The sequence below is a fragment of the Podarcis gaigeae genome (assembly GCF_964106915.1).
Source record: "Podarcis gaigeae genome assembly, chromosome: 2".
Lineage (NCBI taxonomy): Eukaryota > Metazoa > Chordata > Lepidosauria > Squamata > Lacertidae > Podarcis > Podarcis gaigeae.
In genome coordinates this window covers 113,617,775-113,629,349 of record NC_139679.1, presented here as the reverse complement: position 1 = coordinate 113,629,349, position 11,575 = coordinate 113,617,775, and the positions used below count along the sequence as shown (strand labels likewise).

Below are 11,575 nucleotides of genomic sequence, written 5' to 3'. Positions count from 1 at the left end.
TAAATAAATAAATAAATAAATAAATAACCTCAGCCAACCCCCACCTACCAGCCTTTGTGTTTTTTCACCACCTACTGGCCTCCTCCTGTTGAGTCTCGTTGCGATTTCTTATGGGACTTGGCGGGGTGGAGACAAAGCTATACTTTGTCTGGCTTCCACCTGTCCGTCATCATGGTCTGGCTGGATGCAGAGGAATGCTGGGAGGCACCAGTTGGGGGACCCCCAAGGGAAGAAGACTTAGAGCCCAGGGAGCGGTGGTAGATTGATGATGAGTGGTCAGAGCAAGAAGAGGGAGAAGACTGGGAAGAGGAGGGTTGGAAGCTGAAGAGGCAACAGGGTTTAGTGAGCAGGGAGAGTCTGTAGCAGAGAGCAGTCCAGAATCAGAGGCAGGAGAGGAGATGGGCTGGGAGACAGGATGATGGAGGCAGGCTGCTGAAGAAGCCAGGGGGTCTCTCCCTCCCACCACGACCAGCTCCCTTCCCCTCTGGTCTCCCAGAACATGCAGAGGAATGGAGACGGTGGAGCAAAGAGAGACAAGACGGAGGAGCCTCAGATTGCTGGAGAAGGACCAGTAGGAGGGGGCAGGAGTCTTAGAGAGTGGTGGGAAAGCAGGTCCCTTCAGTCCTTGCAAGTGCCTCATTGGGGTAAGACCTACTGGGAAGGATTGCTGTGATCACGGCACCTGAGCAGTTTTGGTTTCTTTGAATAAAGAGTTAACTTCACAGAGACCAGGTGTTTCATTGCTGACTTGCTCCTGGCTTCAGCTCCTGGTACTGCCAATGGCTCTGGCGCCCTCTGCTGTTGGCCTCCTGGCCTTCTTCCCTCCCAGTCCTAATGGGTACCCTCCATCACTGCCTGCATCTGATGGGTAAGGCAATGAGGACAAGGTCCCTGGGCTTTTTGGAATAGTTGTGTCAAAACAAGGGAGCTACTGTATGGGCCAAAATCCTTCCTCGCCTGGACTACATGGAAATGGCGGAAATGACTGGCAGAATCCGAGACCAGGGAGAAGAGTTGGTGGAAGAAGATTGGAGGAAATTTAAGATTTATTTACAGAAACATTGTAAAATTTCTGAATGTTGATGACATTGAAATGAAATGAAGGGGTTCTAGCAACAAGGTAGAATGTAAGATTGGATTGATAATAGATGAAAATTTGAAGCTATAATATGCGAGGAAAAACAATTAAGGATAAACTAATAGGATATGAATTTGCTGAACCAATTTTTAAAAGGGATACAAAAAAGGGAGGCGTGAGGAAGTCAGGAAAATAAGTTAATCAAAGATGAGAAATTAAAAAAGAGAGATTCTTGGGGGTTTTTGTGCTTTTTTTCTTTTTCCTTTTTATGTTAAATGTTTGTATTTTTGTATTTTTGTATTTTTCTTGTGTTTTTTCTGTTTGTTGCTCTGGAATTTATTTATTGTTAAAACTTAATAAAATATTATTAAAAAAACAAACAAACAAAATCCTTCCTCGCCCTCCCTCTCACTGGATTGCCATACCAGGAAAATATGCACTTCCTGAAACTCTGCTCATCGTGACACAGCTGCCCAAGAGCAACTTGGTACAGATGCCCGAAGGGAATTCTGTAGCTGATCTGAGCAGCGCATGACTCAGGTTATGATGTACTATTTGTTGAGGGGGCAGAGGAGCAGGTAGGAAACGTCACGGGAGGTGATCCTGCCACAACCCAGTCTTTTGAGCAGCGAAGTGAGAGCCTTACCTCAAGGAACGCAGGGCAGGGAGTAGGAATTTAAACCAAGAACTTGCCTGCTCTCCGCTAGGTTGCCCAGGTGTGGAAGAGGACACGATTCCTGCACCTTTAATAGCTGTGTTGAATTTCAGCGAGAAGAGCTTCCGCTTTAAGGACATCAGAAGAAAAAGTGCAAATAATTTCAATGTTTTTGATGGCGGCTTGGAGGCTTCCTTATGTTTTTTTAAAAAAAATATTTATTAAAGTTTTAAACACACACATAAGATTACACAATAAGGTTTACAAAAATCATAAATTTACAAAATAAGAAAGTTAACAAACTAGAAAAAAGAGAAAAGGAAAAGAGAAGAAAAAGAAAGAAAGAAACACACATAGGAAAAATATATATAGAAAAGAAAAATCATATTAGCTAAATATAAAAAGAAAACAAAAAAGTTTAAAATTAACTCCATCTTTCAATAATCCTTAATCTCATTTCCTTAATTCTTTGACCTCCTCACACCTCCCCTTCTGTATTCCCGTTTAAAAGAAATCCTTTCAGCAAATCCTTACCCTCTGTTAATTTTCATAGCTCAATATTATGTATTGTGTATATGTATTTTTAACCATTATCAATCCATACTTTCATAATCTTAAAAAACTTCCTTATGATCCGTCAATATATAAATATGAATAAATAAATAAGAAGAGCTGTCCTGGATCAGGCCAAGCACTCATCTCATCTGGCATCCTGTTCTCATCCCCTCTTGGGGGAGTCCTTTCCAGAACTTAACTTTGCACAGTGTAAAGGAGTACATTCTTTTGTCTATCCCGAATCTCCCAACATTTCACCTTCACTGGATGTTTATAAGTTCTCAGAGAGGTAGAGGGGCTTTTTCCGGTCCATGTCCTCCATGCCATAATTTTATACAGTTCTATCATGTCTTCTCCTACTCGCCTTTCCTCAAAATTAAAAAGCCCTGTTTTCATTGTTCAAACTTGCATTTCCACTGTGCCCTTGAATCCTTCCTAAAAAATACTAACAGAGAAGAATTGTGGGGTGGGGGCTCTCAGGAGGATGGCCCCCAGCACTGGTGTCTTCCATTTGTTTATTTTTGGACTTCATCTTCGTCTTCTTCTTTGGTGATCACTCTTAGCCGAGTAAGATTGTCTTCCATGAACACAGTTTTCACAATGAATTTGTAAGTGACTGTGGAGGCCAATTCTGGATCCATACGTCCTTCCACAGTGGGAACATTGGTTTCTGGGTGGGAGTTGATCACGGTGAGGGTTTGCCAAGCGTGCCTTCCTCTTAGCACGTTTCTCCCGTGCATCCTGAGTTCGAGTGTCTTCAAAGCCCATGACACCTTTGGTAAAGGCTGTTCTCCAACTGGAGTGCTCGCAGGCCAGTGTTTCCCAGTTGTCAGTGTTTATACTACATTTTTTAAGATTTGCCTTGAGACAGTCTTTAAACCTCTTTTGTTGACCACCAGCATTATGCTTTCCATTTTTAAGTTCGGAATAGAGTAGTTGCTCTGGAAGACGATAGTCAGGCATCCACACAACATGACCAGTCCATCGAAGCTGAAGAATCATTGCTTCGACACTGATGATATTTGCTTCTTCCAGTAAACTGGCATTAGTTCTTTTGTTGACCACCAGCATTACGCTTTCCATTTTTAAGTTCAGAACAGAGTAGTTGCTTTGGACTACAAATCCCATCACCCCTGGCCATTGGCCATGCTGGCTGGGTATGATGGGATTTGTAGTCCAAAACATCCAGACCTAGTCAGTAACTCTCACAGGTCTTTGGATTGGCAGAGAATCACAGAAGCTCCCGTGTCAGCCCGTGTCATGCAAATCTTCTACGAGACAAACATTTGAAGATGTTCTTTGTCCCAGGAAGAGAGCAATATAACTAATCACAGGTAATATCCTCGGTATCTGAAGCTGTGTACATAGACTATGTTTGCAGACAGTACAATAAAGCCATCGTGTTCCCCTTTTTCTGCAGTGGAATGCCATCTCTGGTGGAACTGGTTCTGCAGACCTTTGCAGTGCTTCTGTCTGTTTGCTGGGAAACCCAGAACTGTCCCCAAGAAACATAACTAGATGTGCCATAGATGTACCATGTACATATCCTTTTCTGGGATTGTTGCAGCGGGCACTGCATCCTGTTGAGTGGCACATTGGGGAAATTGCCATCACACAAGACAGTTAAGGGAAACTTTCTGTTTTGCCTGATAAATGCAGACCCTCCAAGTGTCCCTATTTTCCAGGGACAATCCTGGATTTACAGAAGCCATCCCAGTTTCTGATTTGATCCAGGAATGTCCTGCTTTTCCTTAGGACGTCCCTATCTTCATTGGAGAAATGTTGGAGGGTATGGAGTTATGCGACTCCTGACCATCTGAAGGTTTTTCCCTGTATAGGGAAGGTTTTTTAAAAATGTTTTTATATACAGTGGTACCTCAGGTTACAGATGCTTCAGGTTACAGACTCCGCTAACCCAGAAATAGTAGCTCGGGTTAAGAACTTTGCTTCAGGATGAGAACAGAAATTGCGCGGCCGCAGTGGGAGGCCCCATTAGCTAAAGTGGTACCTCGGGTTAAGAACAGTTTCAGGTTAAGAACAGACCCCCGGAACAAATTAAGTTCTTAACCCGAGGTACCACTGTATGTTGGAAGTTGCCCAGAGTGGCTGGGGCAGCCCAGTCAGATGGGTGCGGTATTATTATTATTATTATTATTATTATTATTATTATTATTATTATTTCTCGGTAGAGAGCCTTCTTGGTAGTGGTGCCCTCCCTGTGGAACACCCTCCTGTCAGATGTCAAGGAGATGTCAAGAGAACTACATAACTTTAGAAGACATCTGAAGGCAGCCCTGTATTGGGAAGTTTTTAATGTTTGATGTTTTATTATGTTTTGATAATGATAAACCTAGAAAGCATCTTAAAAAGCAGAGACATCACCTTGCCGACAAAGGTCCGTATAGTTAAAGCTATGATTTTCCCAGTAGTGATGTATGGAAGTGAGAGCTGGATCATAAAGAAGGCTGGTTGCCGAAGAATTGATGCTTTTGAATTATAGTGCTGGAGGAGACTCTTGAGAGTCCCATGGACTGCAAGAAGATCAAACCTATCCATTCTGAAGGAAATCAGCCCTCAGTGCTCACTGGAAGGACAGATCCTGAAGCTGAGGCTCCAATACTTTGGCCACCTCATGAGAAGAGAAGACTCCCTGGAAAAGACCCTGATGTTGGGAATGATGGAGGGCACAAGGAGAAGGGGACGGCAGAGGACGAGATGGTTGGACAGTGTTCACGAAGCTACCAGCATGAGTTTGACCAAACTGCGGGGGGCAGTGGAAGACAGGAGTGCCTGGCGTGCTCTGGTCCATGGGGTCACAAAGAGTCAGACACAACTAAACAGCTAAATAACAACAACAACAACATGGTGTAAGCTGCCTAGAGTGGCTGGGGAAACCCAGCCAGATGGGCGGGGTATAATTAATAATAATAATAATATTGAATAGGACGTCCCTATTTTCATCGGAGAAACATTGGAGGGTATGTCAATAAGTTTGTCTCGATTATGGTTGTGCTGTTAATAGACCTATTCCCCCCCCCTTCCTTCCTTATAAAAAAATAAAACAGCTTTCATCTTCATAGGACATTTCGAACTGCATCAGGATTTCCATAAAGAGCCTCAAAGAGCAATTAGGCAGGCACCATGTAAACAAAACGATTGTTTAGAATATTAACGATAACAACATCATAATTATTATTTATATTCTCCCAACTGCGCTGCTATGGCTACATGAAGCCGTTTGAGGCTATCATTCCTTGCCGGGGAGTCTGTGTGTGTGTGTGAGAGAGAGAGAGATCAGGCACGGGGTGATATTTGTGTTCATTGAATTGCGCTAAATCCCAGAGTTGTCATCTGTTACTGCAAGCCTCGCTGTTTGTCTGTGCATTTTAAAATTTTATTTCAAAGAGAGCTGGCAGTCTTGCGAACATTTCTAACCTCCCACCCCAACCCCACAAGCAGGCTTGAGTTCATGCCCCATGGAATGAGGAAGTCAAGTGTTGTGTAACAAGACAAGTTGGGGCTTGTTTGTGTGAATACCGACATATTTCTTGACAAGAGACTGCATTCTCGCCCCCTTCCAGCCACCCTTTGGCAACTGCGTGGCGGGCCAGAACTCAACCAGTAAAGCTTGCCTCAGCAAAACCTCTCAATGCCAAGGACATGCCTTGCCTGTTGAATTTCTACCTGCGCACTTCATGATATTCGGATTCCCTTCAGAGGCCAGCTGCGCCCAGGACGCTAGTACAGTGGTACCTCGGGTTAAGTACTTATTTCGTTCCGGAGGTCCGTTCTTAACCTGAAACTGTTCTTAACCTGAGGTACCACTTTAGCTAATAGAGCCTCCCGCTGCCGCCGCACGATTTCTGTTCTCATCCTGAAGCAAAGTTCTTAACCTGAGGTACTATTTCTGGGTTAGCAGAGTCTGTAACATGAGGCACCTGTAACCTGAAGCATCTGTAACCCGAGGTACCACTGTATATAAATTAGACATCAGGGGGTTTTTTGTGGGGGGCAGTCACATTAACCTCTCAGCTAAACCTACCTCACAGGGCTGTTTAGAGGATAAAATGTGAGGAGAACTGTCCATGCCGCCTTGGACATTTTAGAGAGAAAGAAAGAAGGAAATTGTACTGCTCCCTTTCCCTTATTGGGTATTCCAGAGTCCATATAGAGTCCTTAAGTGGGTTCTATATTGGTAAGAGAAAATAACAGAGGCCAACCAGAGTATATTGAGAAGCAAAGCGGCTAGTGAGCCTGATCTTTATTAAACTGTTGCAACAGGGTCCCCACTCACCACACGGAGGAGGGAGGAGGAACCCAGAACAATGGTGCGCAAGCCCTTATATAGACTTTTGAAGTTGCCCACCCTGTAGCCCAAGACCACCCTCCTAAACATCATACATACATCCCAGAAGGAGGCGGTCTCCAGCAGAAATTTGAGATTGTTTCTGCTCTCCTGTCTGCCAGGATACTTGATAATGCCTTACTTGATTGCATTTTCTGGGTAGCCTGGCCATTCCTTTGAGATACTTCGTTCCTAAATCTCTTACACATATTGATAGTTTGCTCAGCTTAACAGATTCTTGCCAGACTGCATCTGAAATGGGAGATGTAAGCCGCTACAGTCAAAGACAATTCGAAAGCTCTTCCCATTTCCTTCCTCCTTGCAGAGAAATACTTGAGGTCAATTTGGGAGAGTCAAAATGGCTTCAGGATTGCTCTCCTGAACTATTTCAGAAACGTGGTTTATATACTTCTGTATGTGTTTGCCTTGTTGTACATTTATGAGCGTTTATTTTATATATGAGACCTTAGAATTCTTATAACACCGCCTCTTACATCCGCTGCAACAGCTATCTTTAAACAGTCACTTTCAAAGGCTTCAGCACAAAGAAAGGTCTGGGTCGTTCTCGGCTCCGTTTCCAATAGCAACCTTGGGACGGACAAAAGGCGGCGGCGTTTTTCAATCAATATGGAAGGCTGTCCTTGAAAGGCCCCAAAAACAAAAGGCTGCCCCTTCCTCTTCCCACCCCCTCCCTATCTCGGCAGCATATTTCAGTCCATCCTCAACCCATCTGAGAAGGCCCAGTGCTGTCTGCCTTCTCCCTGCTTTGAGAAGAGCAGATAAGTGTTTACATCCATCATTAATATTTCCACCCAGGCAGCTATAGGCAGGCAAAGGAATGCCTCTCGCTCGCTCCATTCAGAAGATCCTCCAGCCTCTCAGGAAACCAGATGATGAGATCGATCCAAATGCAAAAGAACCTGGAAGTGGGAAGCTACTCACTGGGGGCAAGGAGGAGGGAGGCTGGCATGGGGAGTGGCATTAAGCAATGGGGTAAGAAGCGGACGACAGAGGACGAGATGGTTGGACAGTGTTCTCGAAGCTACCAGCAGGAGTTTGACCAAACTGCAGGAGGCAGTGGAAGACAGGAGTGCCTGGCGTGCTCTGGTCAGGGGGTCACGAAGAGTCGGACACGACTAAACGACTAAACAACAACAAATTATCTTAGAATCAGAGAATCGTAGAGTTGGCAGGGACCCTGAGGGTCATCTAGTCCAACCCCCTGCAATGCAGGAATTTCAGCTAAAGCTTCCCTAACAGATGGCCATCCAGCCTCTGCTTAAATACCTCCAAGGAAATACAGTCCACCACCTCCCAAGAGAGTCTGTTGGTGCTTGTAATTATTATGTGTTTCTTTGGACACGTAATATAACTGCTCGTTTTTTATAGTAAGCACATAAATTTAAGGACATTTTGTGGTATGTTGTGTTTAAGTTTTGGAAATATTAATAACGACAAAGAAGGAAGGAAGTATATGAGCACTAAGTGGCATACGGAATGCACCTTTAAGGGGCCTGCAATGGAACAATCAAGGTTTCCTTTGTGGTGTTTATCTGCCCCTCGGGGAAACATGCAACGGGCTTGGCTTTGCAACAACAGAGATTGCAAAGGGAGCACTGGCGCCAACTCTAGGGGGCCTGGGTACCAGGGTACCCACAGATGCTCAGCACCCATACCACAGGACCCTGACGCAACTTCTGAGGCTTTGCAAAGCCTCGGAAATGACTTCCGCTAGAAACTGGAAGTTGTGTCAGAGGTCTTGCAAGGCCTCAGACGTAACCTCTGAGGCCCAGTGAGGCCCTGGAAGCACCGCTGCGCCACCACCAATGTCATGTGATGTCAGGATGCCGTAACATGTCGCAAGTGCCTTTGGGCACCCATAATATTATAATAATATAATATAATATAATATAATATAATATAATATAATATAATATAATATAATATAATAATAATAATTTATTATTTATACCCCGCCCATCTGGCTGGGTTTCCCCAGCCACTCTGGGCGGCTTCCAACCGAATATTAAAAACAATACAGTGTCAGACATTAAAAATTTCCCTAAACAGGGCCGCCTTCAGTTGTTTTTTAAAAGTAAAATAGTTGTTTATTGCCTTGACATCTGATGGGAGGGCGTTCCACAGGGCAGGCGTTATGTACTGAAGTTCTCACCCTGGACCAGCAGGGGAATACTGTAGATGGTTTTCACTCAGGTCCACATATGCAAATAAGGGATTGAAAGTGACATTCAGTAATTGGATAGTTACAGAAATTGGTTACTGTTGCGTTGTAGTGGAGCTCTATATAAGCAGGCTGGCTGAACCCTTCCGTTCAGTTCTGTTCTGGCTGTTTGAAGAATCGCTGTGTCCGTGGGTGAACGATTTAACAGCAGGCACCACCACCGAGAAGGCCCTCTGCCTGGTTCCCTGTAACCTCACTTTTCGCAGCAGTCTGGGCTGGATGATGGGGGTGGAGACGCTCCTTCAGGTATACAGTACCGAGGCCATTTGACCTGGGGGGCCAAGTCGGTGCCCCTGGAAGAGGGAGCGCCTCTCTCTCGGGAACGCCGGTCTCACGAACCAAATCTGCTCAAACTTCCTGCTAGGTCGAACGCTGCCCTGGAGACAAGAGGGAGTCTGTCAGTGTGCTGGCAGAAGAGGGATGAGATATGTGTTTGTAAGGTTTTCCTGGAAACCAGCCCATGTCAGAAGGCAAAGCCGTCACAGCCTGCTTCTGCTGAATGGTTCTGCAACACACCCCAAAGGGACTCAACAATAGAGGCAAGCAGAGCTGTGCCTTTGTGAAGGATGTATATCCCTTGAGTTTCTGAAGCCTTGTCGCCGGGAGCTGTGGCAGAGCAGGCGCCGTTTGCCTTTCCTCTGGCTCCTAAGGATGGGCAAACGGGTCAAACCCCTGTTCCTCTCTCAGCTCCTCCAATTTCCCAATCTTACGTTCCGCTCTTCACATTTCCACATCAGCTTGTGGGAAGCGCACTAGCGCACTCTCTCCTCTTGTGGTCTCAAGCGACTGGCGTTCGGAAGCGTTACAGTGGTGCCTCGGGTTACATACGCTTCAGGTTACAGACGCTTCAGGTTACAGACTCCGCTAACCCAGAAATAGTACCTCAGGTTAAGAACTTTGCTTCAGGATGAGAACAGAAATCGTGCGGCGGCAGCGGGAGGCTCTATTAGCTAAAGTGGTACCTCAGGTTAAGAACAGTTTCAGGTTAAGAACGGACCTCCGGAACGAAATAAGTACTTAACCCGAGGTACCACTGTACAGTACTGCCTTTCTCCCCAGGTGGTTAACTATTTTAAATAACTAAGACAATATGTAGGATGGCAGGCGGGCAAAAGTTTGACTGGAGGAGGCCCTGGTGTTTTCTGTGGCATATGGTAGGCTTCTTCATTCAGAAATATTGTGGTGTTTTGTTTTGTTTTTTAACCGTTTCACACACATATGTAAGTTTCATCACTGGCTTTTGAGAAGACCAGGCCCCTGTTGACGTTCGGCCTTTGCCTCTTGCGCCAGAGGGGAAATGGGCTCCTCATGTAACCACTGCAGGAAGCAGAACGGCCAGGAAAGGAGCTGTTGCCTCACGTCTCCGCTCCAATGGCTGAAAAAAGCCCAAGTCCCGCTTGATCTAGTGGAGTTTTTGCCAACATGGTGCTCTGCAGATGTGCTGGCTGGGGGCTGATGGGAGTTGTAGTCCCATGGATGGATGGATGGCGGGTAACAGATTGAGGTTGAATCCTGACAAGACAGAAGTACTGTTTTTGGGGGACAGGAGGCGGGCAGGTGTGGAGGACTTCCTGGTCCTGAATGGGGTAACGGTGCCCCTGAAGGACCAGGGGCGCAGCCTGGGAGTCATTTTTGACTCACAGCTGTCCATGGAGGCACAGGTTAATTCTGTGTCCAGAGCGGCTGTCTACCTCCTCCATCTGGTACGCAGGCTGAGACTCTACCTACCTGTCTCGCCAGAGTGGTACATGCTCTAGTTATCTCCCGCTTGGACTACTGCAATACGCTCTATGTGGGGCTACCTTTGAAGGTGACCCGGAAACTGCAATTAATCCAGAATGCAGCAGCTAGACTGGTGACTGGGAGCGGCCGCCAGGACCACATAACACCGGTCCTGAGAGATCTGCATTGGCTCCCAGTACGTTTCCGAGCACGATTCAAAGTGTTGGTGCTGACCTTTAAAGCCCTAAATGGCCTTGGTCCAGTATATCTGAAGGAGTGTCTCCACCCCCATCGTTCAGCCCGGACACTGAGATCCAGCGCCGAGGGCCTTCTGGCAGTTCCCTCACTGCGAGAAGTTCACCCACAACTTAACCCTTCCTTCCTTCCTTCCTTCCTTCCTTCCTTCCTTCCTTCCTTCCTTCCTTGATTCATTGCAATTGTTTGGAGCACTTGGTAACCAAAAACAACGATCACATTTGTCTGTGACCTGCCCTGAGAAGCTTCACCCACAGCTTTCTGCCAATCAGCTTGCTGAAGGCAGAAGAGAAGGCTGGGTTGTTCTCCTAACCAAGCCAGCCTCTCTGCTGACTTCACTGTGTCAAAAGGGCATTGGTGTTAAGGTTCTGGAGATAGTCAAGCTATTTAAATTGAGTCGATTAATCAGGCAGATGATCAATGGGCTAAAAATCGTTTAATGGGCTGGAAGAAAGACTCGGTGGGAAGGAGCTCTGTTGCTGACTGCAAAAGGAACTGAACCAGTAAGGGCAGATTTGACTTCCCACCCTCCATTATGCAACCTTCCGGAGTGTAGTAACAGCACGATGAAGCTGGTGAGACCTAGGAGTTGTTGCTAGGGTGGCCGGATGCGAAAGAGGACTCATGCACCTTGCAGAACAAGCTACACTTGCTGAAATCTCCTCTTCTGCAATGCTATGAAAGGTGCACGAGGCCAACCGGTGCAGGGATTGCTCCCTATGC

General features: G+C 45.9%; 1 protein-coding gene across 1 annotated transcript in view; it reads right to left on the bottom strand.

The window, feature by feature from the left end:
* The window catches only part of LOC310837988 (E3 ubiquitin-protein ligase TRIM11-like), a 1,016,249-nt gene that overhangs the window by 544,813 nt on the left and 459,861 nt on the right, over positions 1 to 11,575 (bottom strand). The gene's annotated exons all lie outside the window — the stretch shown is intronic.